Source organism: Hylobates moloch, unplaced genomic scaffold (assembly GCF_009828535.3).
Source record: "Hylobates moloch isolate HMO894 unplaced genomic scaffold, HMol_V3 SCAFFOLD_4, whole genome shotgun sequence".
In the NCBI taxonomy this organism is placed as follows: Eukaryota; Metazoa; Chordata; class Mammalia; order Primates; family Hylobatidae; genus Hylobates; species Hylobates moloch.
The window spans coordinates 156,389,150-156,415,893 of record NW_026652279.1 but is presented as its reverse complement, the minus strand read 5'-3'; the positions used below and the strand labels follow the sequence as shown (position 1 = coordinate 156,415,893).

The 26,744-nt window shown below is 38.4% G+C and overlaps 1 protein-coding gene and 1 long non-coding RNA gene across 3 annotated transcripts in view; one reads left to right on the top strand and one right to left on the bottom strand.

The window, feature by feature from the left end:
• Window positions 1–26,744, bottom strand: part of CLDN10 (claudin 10) — a 137,995-nt gene that overhangs the window by 32,273 nt on the left and 78,978 nt on the right. The gene's annotated exons all lie outside the window — the stretch shown is intronic.
• Window positions 13,982–26,744, top strand: part of LOC116467389 (uncharacterized) — a 46,135-nt gene continuing 33,372 nt past the window's right edge. The window contains exons 1-2 of the long non-coding RNA XR_004247783.2: window positions 13,982–14,189; window positions 19,294–19,389. This is a non-coding gene — a long non-coding RNA (uncharacterized LOC116467389). The remainder of the gene's footprint in view (window positions 14,190–19,293; window positions 19,390–26,744) is intronic.

Genomic DNA, 26,744 nt, shown 5'->3' with positions numbered 1-26,744 from the left:
GAAACATGTGATAAAGCATGGTAGTTTCATTCACTTAAGAGTCAGGGAGATATAGCGGACAGAGGGTAGATGATGTAACCAGAAAGATGTGAGATAAAATTCTACCTCTGAATGACCTTGGACAGGTCACCTAATCTCACTCAGCATCACTTCTTCAAGTATAAAGCGGGACTAAATGACAGCTTCTTTCAAAGGCGTTGTGAAGATTAGAGACAATGTATATGAAGGACAGGAACGTACTGGACGCTTAGTAAATAATGAATATTATTCAGTTCACTCATGCCTCTCATTTCCTTGTGTCTCTTTAAAGAGATAAAATTACATTTTTCATAAAAGTGGTATTAATCGGTTAGGCTAACAGCAGTAAGTGAGTAAGGCTGAAGTGTATTGCACATCTCAAAGTAGGAAAGCAGAAAGTGTGGAGTCAAATGCCAACACGGAAGGGGCTGGTGCCCAGAGTGAGGGCAGAGGGAGGGAAACCAGGAAGTCAGAGCAGAGGATAGTCCAGGGGAGCAAAGGTGGTGGGGGGTGAGGGGCTTGCAAAGGAAAGTGAGAAATAAAACCACAGGCCAGTTCAATTTAAAAGGGTGAACAGCTGGGTGCCTGTAATCTCTCTCATCCTCTCCAGAGGCTGAGGCAGTGAGATCACTTGAGCCTGGGAGTTCCAGACCAGCCTGAGTAACACAGGGAGAGCCTCCATCTCTTAAAAAAAAAAAAAAATAGTTAGCCAGCTGCCTGTAGTCCCAGCTCTTTGGGAGCACGAGCCAGGAGTTCAAGACCAGCCTGCCTGTCTCTAAAAAAGTAAAAATAAATGAAAGAAGTGACCAACGACAAGGCAGAGAGAGTAAGGGGAACAGAAATTGCAAAGAGAATAGCAAGGGGCAAGAAACAAAGATAAAGGAGAGAAGAAGCGGGAAATCAAGGGGAGACAGCACTGGGGCAAGAAGCTGAGCAGAGGACACTGAGGACAGAGTGAATGATTTCCATAGCCCTCGGTTTTCTCAATGACTAGGTGTAAGGAGTGGGAAGCAATACAGTCTAGTGTCTGTTACCAAATACAGATACGTGCTCCTCTCCCTAGTCCTCACAATACAGCAGGTGCAAAGTTTATTCCAAACTACTCAGAAGTCCCAAGTTACCATGTGGCTCACATTGTGGAGAAAACCAGAGGAAGTTTAAAATGAATTATTTCAGGGTTAAAAATGCATGTTCTTACAAAAACATACCTATAAGCTAGTGCTTCATTTTGAGAGGTTTTTTTTTTTTCTTCAGAATGTAGGCATTCTCTTATTTCTATCTAATAAACACTGATCTTGGTACCTTTTAACGACTCCATGCAATAGATACTATTTAATAAAAACTCCATGCAGTGGGGTACTATTTTCATTCCCATTGTACAGAAAAGGAAACTGAACCACAGAGAGATTAATTCACTTGCTCTGGAAGGTGGTGGAGGTGAGGTTTCAATGTAGCCAGCTCAGTTCTAGAGTCTCCACTCCTTGTGAGAAGTTGCCACCAAGACAACTCTTTGTAGTTTGTGAACAGGGTACAGTCAGTATCTACAGTGTGTGAACGAACATGCACAAAATGCATTAAGGCAATTCTGAATAACTTGATTTTTTTCAGGAAAATTGCTTTTATAATCAGAATTATTTGAACAGGGTACCTAGTTTCCTTACTTCATTTCAGTATATGTCTAGATCTTGCAGTAAGTGAATTGAAGTTCAATAATATGCTGTTTAATGGTGTCCTGAGCAAGGCTCATTCACTGTGTTAGTTTGGGTCTGGAACATTTTTCTTTGAGTCCACACACACAGTAAGAAGAGTTCATTAGAGAATTCTTAAATCTGTCTTCTGCGTGCTTTGAGCTCTGGCTCGTGCTCTCAGCCAAACGGAGCTGGCCCAGTGACTTGAATGGGAACATTCTGCCAGTGAGCGCCCACCCTTCTTCCCTGCCATCCTGAGTTGGGGATGTTCTGCAGTGGGTATCATTTACTGTGCTGTGGACGCTCCTTCTCATGTTTATGTCATTTTCTGGTGAAAATATTTAAAAACCAATGGTTTTTAAGTAGCCATAAAAAATATTGTTATTTTAAAGGACATCAAACTCAGGTATATATTTTTATTTCTAGAATGCTGAAGTTAGAAAGGACCTTTAAAAAGTTACCTAATTCAATTTTTCAAATGAGGAAACTGGGACCCAAAAGTGACTTCTTTTTTTCTTTTATTTTTTGAGACGGAGTTTTGCTCTTGTTGCCCAGCCTGGAGTGCAAAGGTGCGATCTCGGCTCACTGCAACCTCCACCTCCCGGGTTCAAGTGATTCTCCTGCCTCCCGAGTAGCTGGGATAGCAGGCATGTGCCACCATGCCCGTGTAATTTTGTATTTTTAGTAGAGATAGGGTTTCTCTATGTTGGTCAGGCTGGTCTCGAACTCTCTACCTCAGGTGATCTGCCTGCCTCGGCCTCCCAAAGTTCTGGGATTACAGGCGTGAGCCACCGTGCCCGGACTCAAAAGTGACTTCTTAATGCACATTAGGTCATAAGGTATATGTTGAAATAGTATATCAATTGGAATAACATTTTGCATGTTATTAATATTTTTCAAAAATGTATAAATCTGAAAAATTATCTGAGTTTGATGCTGAAGAAAAATCTGAATTAGAAGCAAGATTTGAATAATATTTAAAAGTTGAGCCAGGCGCAGTGGCTAACACCTGCAATCCCAGCACTTTAGGAGGCTGAGGCAGGTGGATCACCTGAGGTCAGGAGTTTGAGACCAGCTTGGCCAACACGGTGAAACCTTGTTTTTACTAAAAATACAAAAAATTAGCTGGCTGTGGTGGCACATGCCTGTAATCCCAGCTACTCGGGAGGCTGAGGCAGGAGAATTGCTTGAACCCGGGAGATGCAGGTCGCAGTGAGCTAAGATTGCACCACTGCACTCCAGCTTGGGCAGCAGAGCGAGACTCCAACTCAAAAAAAAAAAAAAGTTGAAAACTACCCTATTTCATCTAGGTTCTCCTCAAAGATATATTTATGCCCCCCAATAAAATATTTACAAGTGTATTACTAGGAGGCTTCGTGATTCAGGTTCATGCAGTCATCTCTATACATGACTTCTGAATAGTAACATAAAAAGAAAGGAAATCATAGTGGAATTGTATGCTGATAATACGGCAGACTGATAATAGACACACCTCTCTTTGTGGTTCAAAGCAATAGCTGTTTCTATGATTTAGGGTTTGTGAAGAATGAATAAAAAGATCTAAAGAACAAAGTTGATGTCATGTTTTGCCTGTATTATCATAACTGCCACACCTCTAGGATTTGTGGCATAAATCTTTCTGACAAACAAACATGCCCTATGTCAGCTGCCTCCCACCATACAATTCATCCATATATGTAATCCTATAGAGTTAAGCCGTGTTTTATTTCCAATCAAAACACCATATGAAAGATTATAGTGTAATTTTTTTGACATGCTAAATAAAGCAGCCAACGAAATTTGGTTAAGCAACCTGAATGAATAAAATACTCTGTTTATTCTTGAGTTTCTAGAGTTCATATACTGTAGAGGAGAAAAGCAAATAATAAAATTTTATTATTTCATATTAATTTCTAGATGTGATTGAGAGGATCCAACAAATTAAATAATAGATATTATAGAACTGGGTATACTATAGGCATTTGCTAAATGTTGTTGAATTTAATTTTATTAGTCAAAAAAGGATATATGATTAAGATTGGTAGAATGTTAAGCATGAACTCTCAAAAACAGACTAAATGTTTTTACATTTGTAAAATAATTTGTATTTGCTCTTTTGAGTATAATCTTCTTACATGAAGAAGGAATGTCATATCCTTTCAAATGAAAATCTTATGAATATAAGGCTTTGTCAGTTTATACTTTAAACAATTAAATTAATCCTCAAATAATTGCTTTTTTGTCTTTTACAGTCGATTGCATATATGTATATAAATGTTTATCACTAAACAATTTCTCTACAGATAGTTTGGAATCACACAATATTAATATGAAATGAATAGAAAAACATATGAACTAATAGAAAATATGAGCTAATAGAAAAACATGCTGCATTTTCCTAAATACGAATTTTAGGAATGAAATTTATGAATTTTCCTAATTCATAAACAAACTAATAGAAAAAATAAACTAATAGAAAAACATACTGCATTTTCCTAAATTCATAAACTTTATGAATTTGGGAAATTTTATGAATTTTGGAAAATGCAGTATTTTTTCTTTTAGTTTGTTTCGCTACCAGGAATAGGTATATGGTAACTTCACTCACAGATTAGACTCACCAGTTTCTTATACTCTTTTTCCTAATAGCCAATTACTTTTGACTTTCAAGACTCTTGTATTTCATTGGCTTAGGGAAAATCAAGCTAAGCCCTAAGTGGTATGTACCTCCACACTTCCACCTATTTTAAATGGCACCATTCTTTGTAACTTAGCACCTGAAAATCTCTGGCTGACTCTCAGTCTCAGGGCAGAAGTCTTCTCAAAAGGGTGGATTTTATTTATTTATTTTTTTATTTTTTGAGACAGAGTCTCGCTCTGTCACCCAGGCTGAAGTGCAAGGGCACGATTTCGACTCACTGTGACCTCTGCCTCCCAGGTTCAAGCAATTCTCATGCCTCAACCTCCCGAGTAGCTGGGGTTACAGGCATGCAACACTATGCTTGGCTAATTTTTATATTTTTAGTAGAGACAGGGTTTCAACACATTGGCCAGACTGGTCTCAAACTCCTGACCTCAGGTGATCCACCTGCCTCGGCCTCCCAAAGTGCTGGGATTACAGGCATGAGCCATCATGCCCAGCCTAAAGGGTGGATTTTACATCTCCATATATACTGGTGTTTGCTTTACCTCTTACTGGACAAATGTGAATGTGAGTTTTACCATTTTTTTTTGCTATGGTCTTAACTATGTCTTTATTATTGTTATTGTTATTATTATTATTATTTTAGAGTCTAGCTCTGTTGCCCAGGCTGGAATGCAGTGGCACCATCTTGGCTCACTGCAACTTCTGCCTCCTGGGTTCAAGAGATTCCCTGCCTCAGCCCCCCGAGTAGCTGCAACTACAGGTATGCGCCACCACGCCCAGCTAATTTTTGTATTTTTTGTACAGATGGAGTTTCACCATGTTGGCCAGGCTGGTCTTGAACTCCTGACCTCAAGTGATTCACCCGCTCTGGCATCTATGTTCATAACTATGATTATGACCTTTAACTCTCATTTTAAAATTATTTAGTGAATGTAGCATACATATTTCCAGTGCGGTATTTTATTTCTGGCCAAACTGGGCCAAAGATGAATCATACTCGTGGATATACTTCAAAACCACGTTGAATTTCGAAGTACATACATTCACACTCTACATCAAATAATTCCATGTACATGAAATAATGGTGTTTAAGTGCTGTCACATCCTCCACCTGCCCTAACTCCTGTGGTTGTTGATAAGGTTTGGATCTGTCTGCACCAAATGTCATGTAGAATTGTAATTCCCAGTATTGGAGGTAGGGCCTGATGGGAGGTGATTGGATCATGGGGGTAGATTTCTCACGAATGGTTTAGCACCATCCCCTTGGTGCTGTTCCTGTGATAGTGAATGAGTTCTCATGAGATCTGGTCATTTAAAAGTGTGTAGCACCTCCCACATCGCTCTCTTGCTCTTGCTCTGGCCATGTGACCATGTGACATGCAAGCTTCCACTTCATCTTCCGCAATGATTGTGAGTTTCCTGAGGCCTCCCCAGAAGCCAGGTCGATGCCAGCATCATGTTCCTGTACAGCCTGCAAAACCTAGCAATTAAACCTCTTCTCTTTATAAATTACCCAGTCTCAGATATTTATAGCTATGTGAGAATGGACTAACACAGTTGTGAGGTAACAAACATAGAATACATTTTTACATATGAAAAATATAAGGTCACTTCAGCCTTGGGAGTGTTATTGTTTGTTCTTAATCATTAAACTTGGGTGCAATGTATGGAAATAGCACTGGACTGGCATTTAAAAGACCTGCCATCTATTCTAGCTGTCACTACCTTGCTGTTCATTTACATTTGATTGAGCCCATTTTTCCCGTCTAAAAAGTGAGTGTGGAAAAAAAGTGAGTGTGTCAAAAGGAGTCTCAAAAGCTCTGCCTAGCTCTAGTGATAGAGAAAGTAAATAAAAAATGCAATGGGGGAATATTGTCTCCTCCTCCCCTTCAAACAGTGCAAACAAAGGAAAAACAAGAAGGAACAGGGAAACAAAGAAAAAAACTAGAAGGAGAGAGAGGCTCAGATGCAGAGTGTGATGGGGTCATTGTACACATATGCAGCTAGCAAGAGAGAGAACCATGGAGAAATCTCTTTCTCACCACTCCAGAGATTTGCCCTTTAGTTTTCAAAGTTGGCTTAAGTTTTGCCCATACTTGCCCCAGCTGCCCCAGTTTCTCCTGATTATGCTCACTTGCGTATAGTTGCCTCTTAATTAGAAGCAAAGAACAGTAACCTGCAGCCTGGTCATTCTGAATTACTCCCTGCCTCCAACAAGTGTTAGAAAGGCAAGGCAGACGAGTTCCGTTTATTTTCTGCACAAGGCCTGATTTCCTTTACAACTATTCTCAGGTATTGGTGCCTATGTTTGCTTTCATGGTTGGAATTAAGCATTTGTAGAAGGTCCCTCGGCAGGTTAATGACAGAGCCAGATTTAGCATGCACAGCTGCTGAATTCTCAGTGTGGGCCCTGGGCCACTGGGCCACGTGGCCATTCCACCCAGTGTTCCAAGTCACATACTTGTCAACTGCAAGCCACTTCCTAAGCCAGTAGTTGTGAACAAGCTTTATTAAACATGACACGTCCTGTACAAGAGCAGAACACCCAAACCTCAAAACTTGAAAAATCCTACTTATCTCTTCTAGTTCAAGCAAAAAGTGTCACATAGTAGTAAACTGGTATCGTCAGTGTCAGTGGAAAAAAGCAATGTCTCTCCCCAACCCCCAATAAAACTTCACTCCCTATATCAATGACTCAAGCTATTAAGTTAGACTAACAGGCTTGATCATATTTTACAGGTGACAAATGTAGCCAACGTTAAGAATTAACATCGCTTCTCATTTCCCAGTCACAGCCACTAGCTAGCATGCAATTTTGTTTAGTTACTTGTCTGATATTTTCAAAGAATGTGTATATGCCAAGTATTTGTTACCTAATGCATATTAACAACTAAAAAGTGGTCCTTTGTAATTAATGTAAGCAGTTCTTAAAAGTAAGCTTTTTTTTTGAGACAGAGTCTGTCTCTGCTCTGCTGCCCAGGCTGGTGTGCAGTGGTGCTATCTTGGCTCACTGCAACCTCCACCTCCCAGGCTCAAGCGATTCTCCTGCCTCAGCTCCCACCAAGTAGCTGAGATTACAGGCGCATGCCACCACGCCAGGCTAATTTTTATTTCTTTCTTTCTATCTATCTATCTATCTATCTATCTATCTATCTATCTATCTATCTATCTATCTATCATCTATCTATCTATCTAATCTATCTGTCTGTCTGTCTATCTATCTATTTATTTGAGACAGAGTCTCCCTCTGTTGCCCAGGCTGGAGTGCAGTGGCATGATCTTAGCTCACTGCAACCTCCACCTCCCGGGTCCAAGCAATTCTTCTGCCTCAGCCTCCCAAGTAGCTGGGACTACAGGCATGTGCAACCACGCCCGGCTAATTTTTGTATTTTTAGTAGAGACAGGATTTCACCATCTTGGCCAGGCTGGTCTTGAACTCCTGACCTCAGGTGATCCACCCACCTCGGTCTCCCAAAGTGCTGGGATTACAGGTGTGAGCCACCGCGCCTGGCCACGCCAGGCTAATTTTTCTATTTTTGTCAGAGAAGGGGCTTCACCATGTTGCCCAGGCTGGTCTTGAACTCCTGACTTCAGGTGATCCGCCCACCTCGGCCTCCCAAAGTGCTGGTATTACAGGCGTGAGACACCTTGCCCAGCCAAAAGTAAACATGTGTTAAAGGGTCAAGATTATCTTTTGAAAGCTGAATAAAATACTGTACTCTATGGGATGTTGCAAATTTCTATGGAAACAAGAGAATTATAACTATGGGAGCTGAAAATAATGAGTGCCTTCTTCATTCCACAGTTTTTCTAAAAACAAAAGGAACATGTAAGTGTTCTCAGGACAATATTCTGGAAAGGTAGAAAATACAGTTTCAATAAGAAATAAAGCCATCTTGTAATTAACTTTTTATTACTAACTTACCTTTATATATTATTCAAGCCCTTAAATAATGCAACAACTTTCTTCTAGCCACATTTCTCTAATTGACTCCTTTAAAATTTTTATTATAAAATCAGATTCATCTTCTAAGCAAATTAATTCAGAACGCGAATTTTACTCCAATGAATATAGCAAACCTCTTAGTCATGTACCAACTAAAAAATGATCATTTGAGAGAAGGCATATTGAAACAATACTGTATTCCCACATGTCTCAATATAAATACTGAAGGTGAAAACAGATTCAAAATCCAATTGTAATGCCACCATCCGCACTTTTTCTTCTGTGTTGTTTTAAGAGTCCAGTGACTTTGGTTCCTTTGTACCCTCTACTTTTACACTGCTGTCCTCAAACATTTGATCTGTTTTCTATTCTTGGAGAGCAATAAAAGGTTTTAGAAATGTCACAAAGTTCGGCTGGGCACGGTGGCTCACACCTGTAATCCCAGCAGTTTCGGAGGCCGAGGTGAGTGGATCACCTGAGGTCAGGACTTCAAGACCAGCCTGGCCAACATGGTGAAACCCCCATCTATACAAAAATACAAAAATTAGCTGGGCATGATGGCGGGTGCCTGTAATCCCAGCTACTCGGGGGGCTGAGGCCAGAGAATCGCTTGAACCCAGGAGGCGGCAGTTGCAGTGAGCCGAGATTGTGTCACTGCACTCCAGCCTGAGCGACAGAGCGAGACTCCATCTCAAAAAAAAAAAAAGAGAAATGTTACAAAGTTCAGCATTCTCAAACAACTTGAGTACTTAAAAATCGCCTTCTCTGTGGAGTCTACAGGAGTGGAATCTAAGGCGTTAGGGTTGTTGCCATAAGGGGGTACAGCAGAACAACGGTGTTGGCTACAGCAATAGGCAGAGGAAGAGGAGGAGTCATGGCCTCAGAAATTCAGAAAAGAAAATGTGATCCAGGCTCTACCCTATAGAAAAAGAGATCAGATCTTATGGTCAGGAAAGGAGGAAGCCGGCCAAGATGCAGTGTGAGGATTTCAGAGCAAACACACACATTGACCTTGCAGCTGCATTGGGTGCATGATGGAGGCAGGTTTGGCCACTGACAAGTGGAAATCAATATGATGAATCAATTATATCACTCTATCATCATATTTGGAGAGGAGGTATGAATGCTTGTTGGTAATTCATAGAAACAGTTTGTTGCTTGGGTGTGGTGGCTCATGCCTGTAATCTCAGCACTTTGGGAGTCCCAGGTGGGTGGATCACGAGGTCAGGAGTTTGAGACCAGCCTGGCCAATATAATGAAACCCCGTCTCTACAAAAAATACAAAAAAACTAGCCAGGCGTGGTGGTGGGCGCCTGTAAGGTGCCAGCTACTCTGGAGGCTGAGGCAGGAGAATCGCCTGAATCCAGGAGGCAGAGGTTGCAGTGAGCCAAGATTGTGCCATTGCATGTCTCAAAAAAAAAAAAAAAGAAAGAAAGAAAGAAACAGTTTGTCAATGGGTCACAGATTTGTAATCAAATGAAAGCTGGAAATAATGCTTGGCTCTTGTTGTCATGTTGGTTCTCTACCAAAAATTCCTGCAGATCTTGGCAACGTCATTTTAAACTGGTGCATAAAAAGGGACTATGAATTTAGCTCTGCATTTGCCCTCATTCAGTACTGTTTGTATGTTGCCACTGAAGGATGTAGTTTTGGGTTCTAGTTGATAGCCACCAGTGCTTATCAATTGGCAGATAAAGTTTCAGGGATTCGCTACTTAGAATTGGTTTCACTTTTAGGGGCTGAAGCCAATCCGAATTACCCAGGTGAGTGTTTGTTACTCGTAGGTGAGTGTTCATGGTTACCGCACCCCAGCAAATTACCAGGCAGGTAGGTATGACGGAAAACCTGGAATTTGGAATCCAAGCCAGTTACAAAAGCAAGAATAAGCACAGGACTTCAAATTTGGAAATGCTATTCTGTGGAGTGAAGTTGTACCCTAATTTATATATTTCAAGTACAGAAATTGGTTAAATGAATTTCTGTTCAGTAAGGGAAACTTGTGGTACGTTACTACCATTGAAAAATGGTTTCGTCTTTGCACTTCCTTCCATTTGCACAGTTCATATTTATGACACCCAGCACAGTTCATATTTATGACACTTCAGCACCTCTTTGGCATATGATCCCTGTCAGAAACGTACACAAATTATGGTGGGACTCAAGCTACAGGAATAGCTGAGACTGGAATTCACTTGATCCCCTCTGTTCGCAATTCATACTGCCTCCTGTATGCAAGAAGAGCCGTGCATACTGGGTATTCATTGAATTATGAATGTTTCCAGCTCTGGCAACAAAAGAGAAAACCAACAACTCCCCCAAAACTGATTAGCTATTAACCAACCCCACACAAAGTCTGAACTATATTAACTTCATTAGGCATTCTTTAATCTGTGGTAGAATGGAAATATATCCTAAAATTAAAAGATTGTAAACAGAGAGGTTTTCTTTTCCCCCACTTAATGTTTAATTTTAAAATATTCTATCTTAATTTGATTTGGCTACCCAGAATAGAAAAATGTTAGCTTCAACTTACTTCTTTACTTCAGCAAGCCTTAGCTCTTCTCTGAAACTCCTCTAAAGAAGCAAAAGGCTCTTAATTAGCACACACACAACAGGACAGGATTCACGTGCACATGCTGCAGGAATAGTGTTTCTGCATTAAATTACCGCAGCTGTGAAATTTAAATACCACTAGCAGCAAAGACATTTTGTAAAATACCACACTACATTTCATGAGAAATTTGCGCCCTCTTTTGGATAAAGATTGATAAGACATTTCAATATGAACTTTTTAAAAAAGGCATGCAGTTGTTAAAAAATAAACAGTTTTATTGTAAGGGCCGTGGGAAAGCACGAGAAAGAACAGGTGTGAGGACATTGCAAAGCCAGCATTAACAGAACTAGAAGGTGAAGATTTTGTAACTGCAACGCAAAGATGGCAGTATGAAGGGCCTCGAAGTAGGAATCTATCATTTTCTTTTAATCAAGATGTGTTGGGAAATTGTGCCAATCATCACAAAGTAATGATTTTTAGGACCAATTTTCTCTAGAAAACAGTAGTCAAAGCTCATCTTCCTCTTGAGGCTGTAAGTTTTGTATGGGTAAGGATAAATTGTCCCTTGGGTGATTTTTCTTTTTTCTTTTTTTGAGACAGAGTCTTGCTCTGTCGCCCAGGCTGGAGTGCAGTGGCGTGATCTCGGCTTACTGCAACCTCCACCTCCTGGGTTCAAGCGATTCTCTTGCCTCAGCCTCCCGAGTAGCTGGGATTACAGGTGTGTGTCACCATGCCCAGCTAATTTTTGTATTTTTAGCAGAGATGGAGTTTCACCATGTGGCTAGGTTGGTCTTGAACTCCTGACCTCAGGTGATCTTTCTGCTTGGATGAAGCAGATATTAAGGACTTTTTTTTTTTTTTTTTCAAATTTAGGAAAGTACACGAATGTATTTAAAGATATCTTGGGGGAGATTTAAAACATATTCTTCATTTTTCTTCTTTAACTGACCATCTCAATAGACTTGTCTATTACAGTATCACAGTCTCTCTGTCCACCACCCGTCTACTTCTCCATCCACTGCCATCTTTTCTATATTTCCTTTCCACTGAAACACCATAGGCAAAAGTGACAAGTGGTTTTGTGCTACAGTCCCCATTCTTTATCTCGTTTGTTTTCTCTGCACCTTTTACATAGTTGCTCAGTTCCTTCTTTGTGAAATACTTTATTCTTTTGGCTTCCATAGCCTCATTCTTGCCTAGATTTCTCTGCCTGTTCCACGATTCGTCTCCATGTCTCCTCATGGGCTGGTATCCCCAGCATTCTGTACTTGGCACTTACCCCTTTTCACATCACAGTCTTTCCCTGAACCAACTGGTGGCTCCATAATGGGATTCCCTGACCCAGAATCAGTTCTTCTGATTTCCAGGACCTGCCTATGGGACATCTTCTCCTTTCTCCTGGTGGCTCACAGGTATGGAGACCTCAATTATGTCTACAACTAAACCTCTCACCCCCACCTCCCCCGCAGCTCCCTTCTGTATTTTCTCCACTGAACCATGAACCATATTTGTTTGTCTACCCACTCAGTCTGCCAAGCAAGTTATGAGTGTTCCTGAGTCATCTTGGATGGCTCTCTTCCCTCTGTACTCCTCATCACTCAATCTTGTTGACACTCTTTCTGAACTGCCATGAGTCATTCTCACCTCTCCAGGCCCACACTACTCTTCCCAGTTTAGACCCTCATCACCTCTTCCATCCACTAGCCTGACTGGTCTTCCTGCCCCAGGGCTCACCCCTTCTAATATGACTCCCCAGCTGATTTTCCTAAAAGATAAGCCTGATTGTTTCTCTACCCCTTTAAAACCCTTCACGGGCTCCTCATTACTTGCAGCATGAAATCTGTGTATTTTATCATGACACACAAGGTATCCCAGGATCTTCAGCCCATCTCCGGCCATGCCCCACCTTGGAATACTCTGCTGGATCATAGCAAGCACGCATGGCAGTGTTCTTCCACCGAGGATGCCTTTTTTGCTTAATTAGCCTGGAGAATTCCTTTTAATTACTTTTTAAACAAAACTCTTTCCTCCCCCAGTAGACCAGGCCTGAGAGTCACTCTCTCATTCTTGGTGGCATGCTTCCATTGTTGCATTTACTGTGCAGAATTGGAGTTTGTATCCATGTCCCTGCTGAGCTATGAGCGCTTTGAGAATAAACACAGATTCTTATTCATCCTCGCTGTTGTTGTTATATTATAGCAATGATTGGCTACCGTTTATTGAATGCCAGGAGAAAAAAAAACCCTTAGGTTTGGAGATATTAGGCAAATTGCTCAAAGATGTATTGCCATTTAGAGGCAGAGTTATAATTTAATCCCCTTTTTTAAATGATCCAAAACCCATGTTCTTATCAAAATAATGCACTACAACTTAGAGGTTTCCTGGTAATACTCCTACTAGTAGTAGTTATTATAACTATCACTGTGTATCATGCATTATACTAAATGCTTTATATAATAATCAGTTTCTGAAGATGGAGAATTGATTTGGTTTTTCAAGTTTTTAACAGTTTGATATAAAAAGTTATTTTTAAAAATGTAAAATAACTAAAGATATTTACTAAAGATATTCATAAATTTGACAGGAGTATAGTTAAGCTTAGGTGGACCAGATGACCCACAATATCCCTTCCCACGTAAGATTTTATAATTCTACAAATATCTTTCCTCTTTTGGTTTTAACAAATCTTTTCTTAAATTTATTTTATTAACATATTGTCCTGGCAGTAGCTTCATATGGTTATAACCATGTTTTCTTCTTCTTTTTCTTTCCTATTTAAAGGAAAAAAAAAGACACCCAATGCTTTCTGTGTGTTTTCATATGTAACCTTCTACATAGCAGATGCTGCTAAATTGCTGGGGACATAATGAGAATTAAAAAGGAAATACAGTTCTTTTTCTCATGGAGCTGAAAATCTAGTAGGGGAGACACACATTACCCAAACGATCCCTCAGTGACCATGTAATTATAAACTGAGTCAAATGCTCTCTAATAAAGGACTACTGTACTCTAAAACTGTATAACAAAGAACTTGATATCTGCTCTGGGTCAGGGAGCACGTCCCTGAGGAAATGGGCGGGGGCTGAGGCTTGGTGAGTAAGGTGGAATACTCAAGCCTGGTGCCGGGGAGGAGAGCCTGGCAGACAGAGCCAGAAGTCTGGGTAGAGGGACCTGTGGTGGGAGAAAGAGAGAAGATCAGAGTGGAGGGGAGAAGCAGGGTTGGGGCCTTGAAGGTACTGCTGAGCATGTGGGTCCTTATCCTTACCCTGCATTGCCCGCAGGCCTGACCTTTGCTTCATTCTTCATGGCTGCCCAGTGAGAGTGTGGCCCCTGCAGGTAAAATCTAACTAAGTATTGGATGTCTCTGTATCCCACCGGGTAAGTAGATAGTAAAAGCTCAATAAATACTTCCTAATTTATTTGACCTACAGGCTTTCCCCTCCACCTTCTTATACCTGTACAATTACTAGAAGAGACTCAAGATACCAGCGTGATTTATTTTTTAACGGATTGAACAAATTAGTTATTTATTATCAAATAGTCCCATTGGAAAACAATTCTGTGAAATGTATTAGGGGAGTGTTATATCTAAAGATTATTGAAAACTGGTTCTTTCTTCTAAAAATCTACTTTTGTTTTCCCAAACATTTTCTCATAAAACTTTATAAAATATATAGCAATGTTGAATTTTACAATAAACACCCTGTATATCATACCCAACACCTACATTCTACCATAAACATTTTATTTGCTTTGCTCTCTCGCTCTGTCTCTCTCCTTCCCCCTCTCCCTCCCTCTATCCATCTTTTTTTTTTTTGGAATATTTTAAAATAAATTGCAGGCCTCAGTACAATTTCTCCTAAATCCTTCAGCAAGCATATCACTAGCTAGATATTAATATTTAATTTTTCTTTTGATGTAAAAATTACATACAATGAAATGTATAAATCTTAAGTGTACATTCACTGACTTTTGACAAATGCATACATCTGTGTAAATGAAACAAACACTATCTTTCTAGAAAGTTCTCTCATACTCCTTCCCAGTCGATCCCACTCCCCTTGTTTTTCTTATGTTTTCCACAGTAGACTAGTTTTATGTATTCTAGAACTTTATCTAGATAGACTCAAACAGCATGTACTCTTTTGTATAAGGCTTCTTTCATTCAGTATATTTTAAGACTCATCTATGTTGTTGCACATATAAGCAGTTCATGTCTTCTTTTTTCTTTTCTTTTTTTTTTTCTGAGTCGAGTTCCAGTATCTGAAGATATCACAGTTTGTTTATCCATTTTTCTGCAGATTAACATGTGAGCTATTCCCAGTTTTGGGCAAATAAAGCTGCTATGAACATTCTTGTACAAGTTTTTTTGTGAACATGTTATCATGGGTAAATATCTAGGATCAGAATTACTGGGTGGGAAGGTAAGTGTATGTTTAGTTTTATAAGAAATTACCTGACCATTTTTCAAAGTGTACTATTTTATATTCCCACTAACCATGTGTGAAACTTTCAGGTACACTACATTCTCGCCAACGTTTGATGTTATCAGTCTCTTGTTTTAGCCATTCTTATAGGTATTCAATGATATCTTACTGTGATTTTAATTTTTATTTCCCTGATAACTTCATGATGCTGAGCACTTTTTCATGTGCTTACGCCCATTCAAATACCTTCTTTTGTGAAGTGCCTGTCCACATTTTTTGCTCCTTTTCTATTGAGTTGTTTCTTTGTTTTTGTAGGAGCTGTTTCTATACCAGGCTGTTATCAGATATATTCTTAGTGAATGTGTTCTCTCAGTGTGTGGTTTGCCTATTTTCTCAAAGGCATCTTTTGATGAGCAGAAGTTTTAAATGTTGATGATGTCTAATATATACAAATTTTTTTCTCTTATGGTTATTGCTTTTTTATGACCTATCTTATGAAACCTTTGCCTACCCCCAAGTCATGATGATATTCTCCTATATTTTCATTTAAAACCCTTTGATTTTAGCTGTTTTTTATGTGGCTTGTGAGCCATCTCTAATTATTGTTTGTTTGGTATGAATCAGGGGTTAGATTCATTTTTCCATATGGCTCTCTGGTTACTTTGGCACCATTTGTTTAAATTCCTGTTGGACTGTTTTGGTGCCTTTGTGGAAAATCAAACACATGTGTAAGCGCAGATCTATTCCTCTATCTTTTTAAAAATGTAAATACTAGCCAGGAGAGGTGGCTCATGCCTGTAATCCCAGCACTTTGGGAGGCTGAGATGGGTGGAGGTCAGGAGTTCGAGAGCAGCCTGGCCAACATAGTGAAACCCCGTCTCTACTAAAAATACAAAACAAAACAAAAAATCAGCCAGGCGTGGTGGTGGATGCCTGTAGTCTCAGTTACTTGAGAGGAGAGGTAGGAGAATCGCTTGAACCCGGGAGGTGGAGGTTGCAGTGAGCCAAGATCGTGCCACTGCACTCCAGCCTGGGTGACAGAGTGAGACCCCGTCTCAAAAAAAAGGAAATACTGAGCCATCAACATCCAAAAGTTTCCTTCTTTTAATTTAAATTTTACATCCTGTAATCTGGATAAGAATTTAATAATGAGGATAATGACTTTTGACCGCCTACTAGAAAAATGGATGCCCCATGACTTCTTTAAAATATGAATCAATTTGTTTCCCTTTCAGGGATATAACTTTCATATTGCTAATCAAATGCATTGGAATCCTTACTCAAAAATTATGTTGGCCTTGAAAATGCAAAATAAAAAATTATGTTACTGCCATTATGTCCTAATTTAAAGTCTACCATATTTTGTTATTTAAGAAAGATGATCAGCCAGGTGTGGTGGCTCACGCCTGGTAATCCCAGCACTTTGGGAGGCTGAGGTGGGCAGATCATGAGGTCAGGAGATCGAGACCATCCTGGCTAACATGGTGAAACCCCGTCTTTACTAAAAATACAAAAAATAAGCCAGGTGTGGTGGCACACGCCTGTAGTCCCAGCTACTTGGGAGACTGAGGCAGGAGAATCGCTTGAACCTAGGAGGCTGAGTGAGCCAAGATTGTGCCGCTGCACTCCAGTCTGGGTGACAGAGTGAGACTCCGTCTCAAAAAAAAAAAAAAAAAGAAAGATGATCAGTTTCTTCTCATTGGAGTCTAACATGGCTGAAGGGCTAGAGGTGTTTCTAGGAAGGAACTTAGTATATGAACTTAGGTAAGTGAATTTCATCTTTCATTTTTTATTTGTAAAGAAAGAAAATAATTCTTAGACTGTTCCTATTATAATAAGGCATTGTAAAGATCAGTGAATTTCAGGGCCATACTTTAGGAAAACATGGATAAAACAATAAAAAATATAAGCACAAGGTAGTTGATAAACACAAGATGTTTTCCTTGAATGTCTATGTAGCAGGTATTTTTCTTTGTGTAAAAGCTTGTAACCATAGCATTAACATTCTCCTTTATGAAATTTGGGATTTGATCTCTTTGCCCTAATGAAGATAGACACACAGGGTCCTTTGGATGAGTATACTCAGGCAGGAAAGGGTGAAGAGTGGTTCTAAGTCCTTCTTGGCAGCCTTTCCTGGGCTTGCCAACCCAGATGGATTTGCCTGCTCCTGAGTCCAGTAATTCAATAGCCTGTTTCCTTCCGGTAGGGATTGCCCAACAACTTACAACCTGCCATGAGTCTTTGTCTCATGCCACTCATAAATGTTGTGGTTTAAACACAAAGAATTTTAACATCTCTCACATCCCAAAGTAAACAGCAGTTCTGGAAATGTCACAGGGCTTTCAGTGCATGGGAAATGGATTCTGTGAGATGGATTTAAAGAACTCATGGTCCACTGTGGAAATTTTTTGAAGCCGCCCCTCCTCCCCATTTCTTCCCTGTCAAAGTGATTAGGTGAATTAAGAGGAAACAAATAAAGGTGCTTGAAAATGTGAACCTAATCACACACTTTCTGGCTGGTGTTTGTGGGCACTAAAAAGCATTATATGCATGTGGTTTGAGGTTTTAATATGTGAAATTTATTCACCTTTAATATCTTTTTTGATTTAAATATAATCAACTCAATGTTTTAAATAGTGAAAGTGACCTATAATAATTATATCACATTTGACTCTAGGATAATTTACAATGTTTTCCTCACCAGAATCATTAAAAAGCAGTACCAACTGTTCACATGTAATAAGCTAGTTTCAAGGGAGAGCTATCTCCTGATAACCCAAGAAATAACAATCTTAAACCCCAAATTATTTGGGAAAAAAAGCAAAATTGGAATATTAACTGTAACCTACTTATTTGTATAAAAATCTGGATATGACCAGAGATTTTTGCACACTTCATGTAGACAAGTAGGGAAAGAAGAGAGATTATCAGTGTCCTACAGAAGATTTTTGGGGAATGGAAAAGGACCACTTCTGCATGAATACTACCTCATGAAGCCAAAAATAATAAGAGTTACAGGAAAGCCAGGTGACTAAATTATTCCAGCCTAGAGGCATGCTCACCTAGAAGCTAAGAATTCTACTGCAAAGGACTGAAGTTCCCAATGCCCTTGACAGCACCAAAAAAAAAAAAACATATTAATAAGGCGAATGGTGCTTAACAATTCCTTTCAAGCCCTGTTTTCTATGTAACACAGTACATTCTTTTGAAAGAAACATGTTTATTCACTTTAATTAGTTAGAAATCTTACTCCTAAGTAGAAGTATTCCAGAAGATCTGATGAAACACTGCCAATCAAAGGAAAAGAAAGCACCACTAACTTACTGATTGAAGAAATAAATTGATCAACAGAGCAAAATGAGATCTCAATAGTATCTGTTGAATTTTCTTCTGATTATTTTGAGGATTCCTTTTAAATTTAGAAATTATAGGTAAATTTATAGGTAACAGCATGACTCCATATGATATTAAGACAAAAATTAAAAAAAAATACTAGATGTGGGCAGCAATATCTTACTGACCCCACCAGTTCTACATTAAAAACAACAACAACAACAACAACAACAAAAACATCGTTCCCAGCTTTGTTTCAGAAAGAAACAAAACACCCTTGATTGGCCATCACTCAGTTATATGTCTTGGCACCTTTTCTAACTCTCTGTAGACAACCGATTCATACTATGTTCAAGCTCTAAATATTAGTGACTGTGGTGTCTTAATGATCTGCTTAACTTCTCTCTTTAACTTGGTGTTGCCAACTTATTGAATAAACTTTTTTTCTTGCCAACTACCCATTTAATAAAATGACTCATTAATGCAGTCAGATCTCCTTCAGTGGCTTTGCCATAGTGTCTGTACTTGTTTCTGCTGCCACAAGCTCCACACATGACATTCTCCCTTTCCTTAGCTTTACTCAATATGGCTATCAGTCTTTCAGGAGAAGGAATCATCTTGTTTATTTCTGTTTGATCTTACCTGTTACTGATACCTTATTTGAATTTATCTTTTGGCAGATGGTTGGATCATCCATCCAGTTCTTTGCTTCCTCTAGCTAATATCCTTCTTTGCTGTACTATATGGGAAAAGCAAGAAATATTTGACACCAAAATGTATGATTCACTTATATATTAGTCCATTTTCACACTGCTGATAAAGACATACTCGAGACTGGGTAATTTATAAAGAAAAAGAGGTTTAATGGATTCTCAGTTCCACATGGCTGGGGAAGCCTCACATTCACGGTGGAAGGCAAAAGCCACATCATACATGGAGGCAGGCAAGAGAGAATGAGGACCAAGTGAAAGGGGAAACCCCTTATAAAACCATCAAATCTCATCAGACTTATTCACTACCACAAGAACATTACGGGGGAAGCCACTCCTATGATTCAATTATCTCCCACCGTGTCCCTCCCACAACACGTGGGCATTATGGGAGCTACAATTCAAGATGAGAATTGGGTGAGGACACAGCCAAACCATATCAACTTGCATATGGTGGCATTATAGAGACAGATACAGCCAGTCCCACAAGGAAAGGAAAAAGATTTGAACAAAGCCTAGAAACAACTACTTGATGTAGCCAGAAAACATGTGTCAGATCACAGCACAGATCCTAGAATCAGGAAATCTCCAGGTTGCCACCAATCTTAGAGGTCAATGGTTCAGCATACATCCAATTCAATGATAGCAGTCGAATAGCAAAAAACTTTTCCCTACAAATGTCACACTCTTGCTGGAATGAACGGCTATAGCTGACACACTCTGCCTTTGGATGCATAGAATAATATTTCACCATAAGATGATATACACTGGCCACAGACTTTTTAAAATTTTGTTTATTTATTTATTGTTGTTGTTGTTGTTTTCGAGACTGAGTCTCGCTCTGTTGCTTAGGCTGGAGTGCAATGGTACAATCTCAGCTCACTGCAACCTCCGGCTCTGGGGTTCAAGTGATTCTCCTGCCTCAGCCTCCTGAGTAGCTGGGATTAGAGGCACCCACCATAATGCCCAGCTAATTTTTGTATTTTTTTTTTTTTTTGTAGACATGAGGTTTCACTATGTTTCCCAGGCTGGTCTTGAACTCCTGACCTCAGGTAATCCACCCACCTCAGTCTCCCAAAGTGCTGGGATTACAGACGTGAGCCACCGTGCCTGGCTTATTTTTGTTTTTTCTATATCAGAATTTTAAAGAGAGAAAAAGATGGACTTCTGGTTAAGGATGGGAGACACACACATTTGTATTTGTTTCCTCATGAAATTTTATTAAAAAGACAGTAAATGGATTTCTTAAAAATTATTGCTGAAAGTCATCAAGAATAAAGAGGAAGCAAACAAGAACATTTCTTTTATGTAAGCTACCTAACAGAATTGAGAGGTTTGATCCTAAATTGGCAATAAGGAAAACCAAGAAACAACCCAAGTTATATTGCAGAACTGCCACAATTAGCAGGCCCCTGGAAGCTTTGGAAGAAGGTGGCAAAATGGATCTAAAACAGGAGGATTTGTTGAAAGTCCAATTAGAAGAAGTTTGACACTCATATTTCCTACTCAGCTCTGGTCAATGGGGGCAAATCCTCCCTCCTCACCTGAACAGAAAGCTGGAAGTATACTCTCTGGGGTGGATGAAATTTTGGTTGTTGAACTAGGGGACACCTGTTCCAAATGAAGAAGGGAGTTTCATTATTAAAACAGTGTGATTAACTAAAAATTTTACACTAAATGCAAAGACAGCTCTCCTTTCCTTCTCGCCATTTTTATGTATTTATTTATTTGAGATGGAATTTCACTCTTGTTGCCCAGGCTGGAGTGCAATGATGCAATATTGGTTCACTGGGGTTAGTAGACAACCCACAGAATGGGAAAAAGATATTTGCAAATATGATAAGGATCTAGTGTCCAGAATATATCAAGAACTCTTACAACTCAATAATAAAAAACCAAATAACCCAATTTAGTAATGGACAAAGGACTTGAATAGACATTTCTCCAAAGAAGATACATAAATAGCCAATAAACATATGAAAAGCTGTTCAACATTATTAGTCATTAGGAAAATACAAATCAAAATAATAATGAGTCACCATTTCAAACACACTAAGATGGCTTTAATTTAAAAGAGTACAAATAGGCCAGGAGTGGTGGCTCATGCCTGTAATCCCAGCACTTTGGGAGGCCGAGGCGGGCAATCACCTGAGGTCGGGAGTTCGAGACTAGCCTGACCAACATGGAGAAACCCCGTCTCTACTAAAAATACAAAATTAGCAGGGCATTGTGGCCCATGCCCGTAATCCCAGCTATTCAGGAGGCTGAGTCAGGAGAATTGCTTGAACCTGGGAGGTGGAGGTTGCATTGAGCCGAGATCTCACCATTGCACTCCAGCCTGGGCAACAAGAGTGAAACTCTGTCTCAAAAAAAAAAAATAAATAAATAAAAAATAAAAGAGTACAAAATAACAGATGTTGGTGAGAGCCTGGAGAAATTAGAACCCTCATACATTGCTGGTGAAAATGTAAAATGATGCAGCTGCTGAGGAAAAGAGTCTGGCAGGTTCTCAAAAAGTTAAACCTAGAATTACTATATGACTCAGCAATTATTATCTTATTGGTATATATCCAAGGTAATTGAAAATGTATGTTCACACAAAAACTTGTACATGAATGTTCTTAGCAGTATTATTCACAATAGCCCAAAGGTGCAAATAACCTAAATTTCTATAAACTGATGAATGGATAAACAAAATGTGGTATTTCCGTACAATGGAATATCATTTAACCGAAAAGGGAATGAAATTACATGCTACAACGTGAGTGAGTTTTGAAAGCATTATATTAGTTGAAAGAACCTGGACACAAAGACCACATATTACACAATTCCATGATGTTGGTTTCACAACATAGTAATATACTAAAAGCCACTGACTAATACACTTTAAAGTGGTAAATTTTATGTAACGTATATCTCAAAATAATTAAATAGAAAAACAGAGTTAATGGGTGCTTTTCAAAACGTATGAAAGGCCTCATTCACAGACTCAAGAAGCCCAACAAATTCCAAACCAAATAAAGAAAAATTCACAACTATAGCCATCATTGTGACAAAACAGAACACCAAAATCAAAGATAAAAATGTTAAAAGTCATTCAAAGCAGAGCGAGACTCTGTCTCAAAAAAATAAAGCCAGTCAGAGTACCTAAGACCAAACGTTGGACATATAGCTGACTTTTCAATGGTAATAGTGAAAGCCAGAGGACAATGAAATTATATCTTAAATATGTTAAATGAAATTAGAATTCTATATTCAGTAGACCAGTTGTTCCCAACCAAGGTAATTTTGCTCCCCAGGAGATATTGTTAGTTGACACAACTGAGAAGGGAAGTGATACTGTCATCTCATGTGTAGAGGTCAAGGAAACTGCTAAATGTCCTACAATGCACAAGACAGCCCCAACAACAGTTGGGCTAAATAAATCTGGCCAAAAATATAAAGCGTGCCAAAGTCGAGAAATCATGCAGTAACATATCTTTCAAAAATGTAAATAAGCCGGGCATTGGTGGCTTGCTTCTGTAATCTCAGCTAGTCAGGAGGCTGAGGCAGGAGAATCACTTAAGGCCATGAGTCTGAAAACAGTCTGGGCCACGTAGTGAGACCCTATCTCTAAAAAAGAAGAATGTATATAAAATAAAAAATATTTGCGGACAAATGAACATTGAGATAATTGGCTATCAGTAGATCCACGTCAAAGGAAATAAATAGCAAATATTTACCTGATCTTTTCAGGTAAAAGAAAATAATCCCACAAGTAAAACTGAAGATGCAGGAAGGACAATGAAAATAGCAAATGTGTGAGTAAACTTAAACGGATGATGATAACATTAAACAACAGTAACAATTCCTTATGTGGTTTAAAATACATATAGAATTAAAATTTACAAGAATTGCATATAGGTCAAGCTGAGAGTAAATGAAATTAAAGTGTTCTGAGATTTTATTTTGGTTCAGAGTGAGAGTGATAGTACCATACAGCATTAGAATTGATAAGTCAGTTGTACTCTAGGGGAACAACTAAGAGACTAGTATAAGAGTATAAATTATAAATTAACAAAAAAAGATAGAATAATAAGCAAATTAATACAAAAGAAGGAAAGAAAGGAGTGGAAAAGGAGTATAAAATGTATGGGACAAAAAGAGGGTGAAAACATAGTAAACTTAAATACAAAATTATTATCATAAATATAGATGTAAATGAACTAAATGTTCCTAAGGGCAAAGAACTAAAGCCAAAGATTTTCAGGCTGAATAAAAAATAAAAGACAAAACCCAAGAGACAAAACAAAAACATGAAGATACAGAAAAGTTGATAGATAAAAAATGAAAAAGATATATAATGTGAATGCTACCTAAAATAAAACTGATGTCTATTAATATTAGACAAACTACTTAGGGCAAAAAACATCATCACACAGTTAAAGAGAGTCACTTTTAATGATGTAAAAAAACCCGATTCATTAGTAATATATAAAAATTCTAAATTAGTATAACTTAAAAAAATCGCCTCAAAAAATAAGGTGAAATTGGCATAAGTACTACAGGAGATAGATAAATCTACAACCATAATGGGGGGTTTTAGTGTACAATCTAAAAAATCAGTAAAGATATATAAGGCTCGAGAAACACTACCAGCAAACTTTACCTTCCGGATGGCTATACATCACCCAAGAATCACATTTTGAATTAAGCATCCATGGAACATTTACTTTGTAAGCTAAGTCACAAACAAATCTCAATAAATTTCAATGAGTTGGAATCAGAGTATGTTTTCTAACTGCAATAAAATCAAGCTAGAAATGTATAAGAAAAATGTAATAGAAAATCCTACATATTTGAAAATAGTTATAAAAATCAGTTGTCAAAAAAGAAATTATAAAATTTAGAAGAAATTTTATACTGAATGATTATAAAAATACAAGATATTAAAACTTGTGGAATGCAAGTGAAGCAGTATTTAGAGGAAAGTTATAACCATAAAATGTATATTTTAAAAAAGAAGAATGAGAATTCATCACCCAAGCATGATCTCAAATAAACAGAAAAAGAATAGCAAATTAAAACCAAAGAAATAGTAAAGCAAGCCTTCATGAAACAGGAAACAGAGAACATCAAGAAAGCTAACAGTTGTTTCTTTGAAGACATTAGACTGATAAACTTCTGGTGAGACTGAGTGAAAAAAGAAAAAGAAAAGAAGCAGCACAAACAAATGGTATCATGAAAGAAAAAGGAGGCATCAGTATAGATCCTGCAGTCATTAAAGAAAGAAACAAGATTCATGAATTACTTAAGGCCAATAAATACAAAAATTTAGAATAAAATGGACAAATTTCTTCTCCAAATTACAATATACCAAAATGAACACAAGAAGAAATAGAAAAATGAAATAGTCCTATAACAATTCATAACTGAGAGAGGCAATTTAAATCTTTTCCATTAAAAACAAAAAACAAAAAAATAAATCCTGTAGGTCCAGATGGGTTTACTGGTAAGAACTACCAAATATTTAAAGAAGAAATAACATCAATCTTATACAAATTCTTCCTGAGAATATGAAGCTGGTATATTTTGATACAAAATCCTAATAAACACATTATAAAAGAAAGGAAAATTACAGAGTATGTAATTGTCATTCATGAATATAGATGCAAAATTATAAACGAAGTGTTAGCAAACTTATTCCAGTAATATATAAAAAGGATAACATAATTATCAGTCTGGTTTTATTTGAAATTGCAAAGTTTGGTTTAATATTAGAAAATCAACCCATGTAATTCATTACAGTAACAGATTAAAAGAGAGAAATAATATGACCATCCCAATAGATGTCAAAAAATCATTGAATAAAATTGGACTCCCACTCATGATTTATAAAAATCTTATCAAAAAAGGAATAGAGAGGAACTCTATGAATCTGATCTATCTACACATCCCCAAAGCAAACCTTATACTTATTGACAAAAGGTTGAAAGTTTTTCTTTTGAAATCAGGAACAAAACAAGGATGCCTACTATTGTCACTTCTTTTCAAATTGTACTGTGGCCTAGCCAGTGTTGTAGGCAAGAAAAAGAAACAAATGGTGTAAGAACTGGGAAGGAAGAAATGAAATTATTGTCACTCACTCACAAATTATATATGATTGTATGTATAGAAAATCCAACAGAATCTACAGATAAATTATTAGTATTAATATGAGAGTTTAGCAAGTTTGCTAAATCAAAAGTCAACATATAAAAATTAATTGAATTTCTATGTATATGCATCCAACAATTTTTTTTTTTTTTTTTTTTAGATGGTGTCTCGCTGTGTCACCCAGGCTGGAGTGCATTGGTGTGATCTCTGCTCACTGCAATCTCCGCGATTCTCCTGCCTCAGCCTCCTAAGTAGCTGGGACTACAGGCGCGTGCCACTACAGCTAGCTAATTTTTGTAGTTTTAGTAGAGACGGGGTTCACTATGTTGGCGAGGATGGTCTCCGTCTCCTGACCTCATGATCTGCCTGCCTCGGCCTTTCAATGTGCTGGGATTACAGGTGTGAGCCACCACGCCCGGCCGCATCCAAACAATTTAAAACACGGACTTGGCTGGGCGCTGTAGCTCATGCCTGTAATCCCAGCACTTTGGGAGGCCGAGGCAGGTGGATCACCGGAGGTCAGGAGTTTGAGACCAGCCTGACCAACATGGTGAAATCACATCTCTCCTAAAAATACAAAATTAGCAGGGCATGGAAGCTGGCACCTGTAATCCCAGCTACTTGGGAGGCCGAGGCAGGGGGATTGCTTGAACCCAGGAGGCAGAGGTTGCAGTGAGCCAAGATTGTGCCATTGCACTCCAGCCTGGGCAACAAGAGTGAAACTCTGTCTCTAAATAAATAAATAAACGGGAACTTTTTCCCATGTAAAAATAGTGAATAACTAGAAATAAATTTTAAAATAAATATTTGAGATCTCTACGCAGAATGTCTTAAATCATATCAAATGTATATGTACATGAAAAAGAAACCTATTTTAATACAGAAATTTTGCATAAAATCAATCTACGTAGACTGAGAGCCTTTATTAATAACCTAGAAAGATTAATCTGGTATTAGTTTTGATTAGGTTTGGAGTTAGGGTTAATATGGTGGGGTCTATTATCATGTGTGTGAATGCACTCACTAGAGCACATGCATACACATGTTCATCTGAACAAACACACACACATGCACGTGTGCACACGCGCACACACACACACACTATATTCCCCAAACATTGTAAAGAAAAACAGAAAGTTGTGATTGTACGAGCAACTCTTTCTTTGCACTTTAGATTTTCATACACTTTCATATCTGATTTTCACAGATGATTTCCATGGATGATTTTCATGTCTGAATCTCATTTACTTCTTATGTTGTTAAGCTTTCCTCTCCCTTTCCTCTTT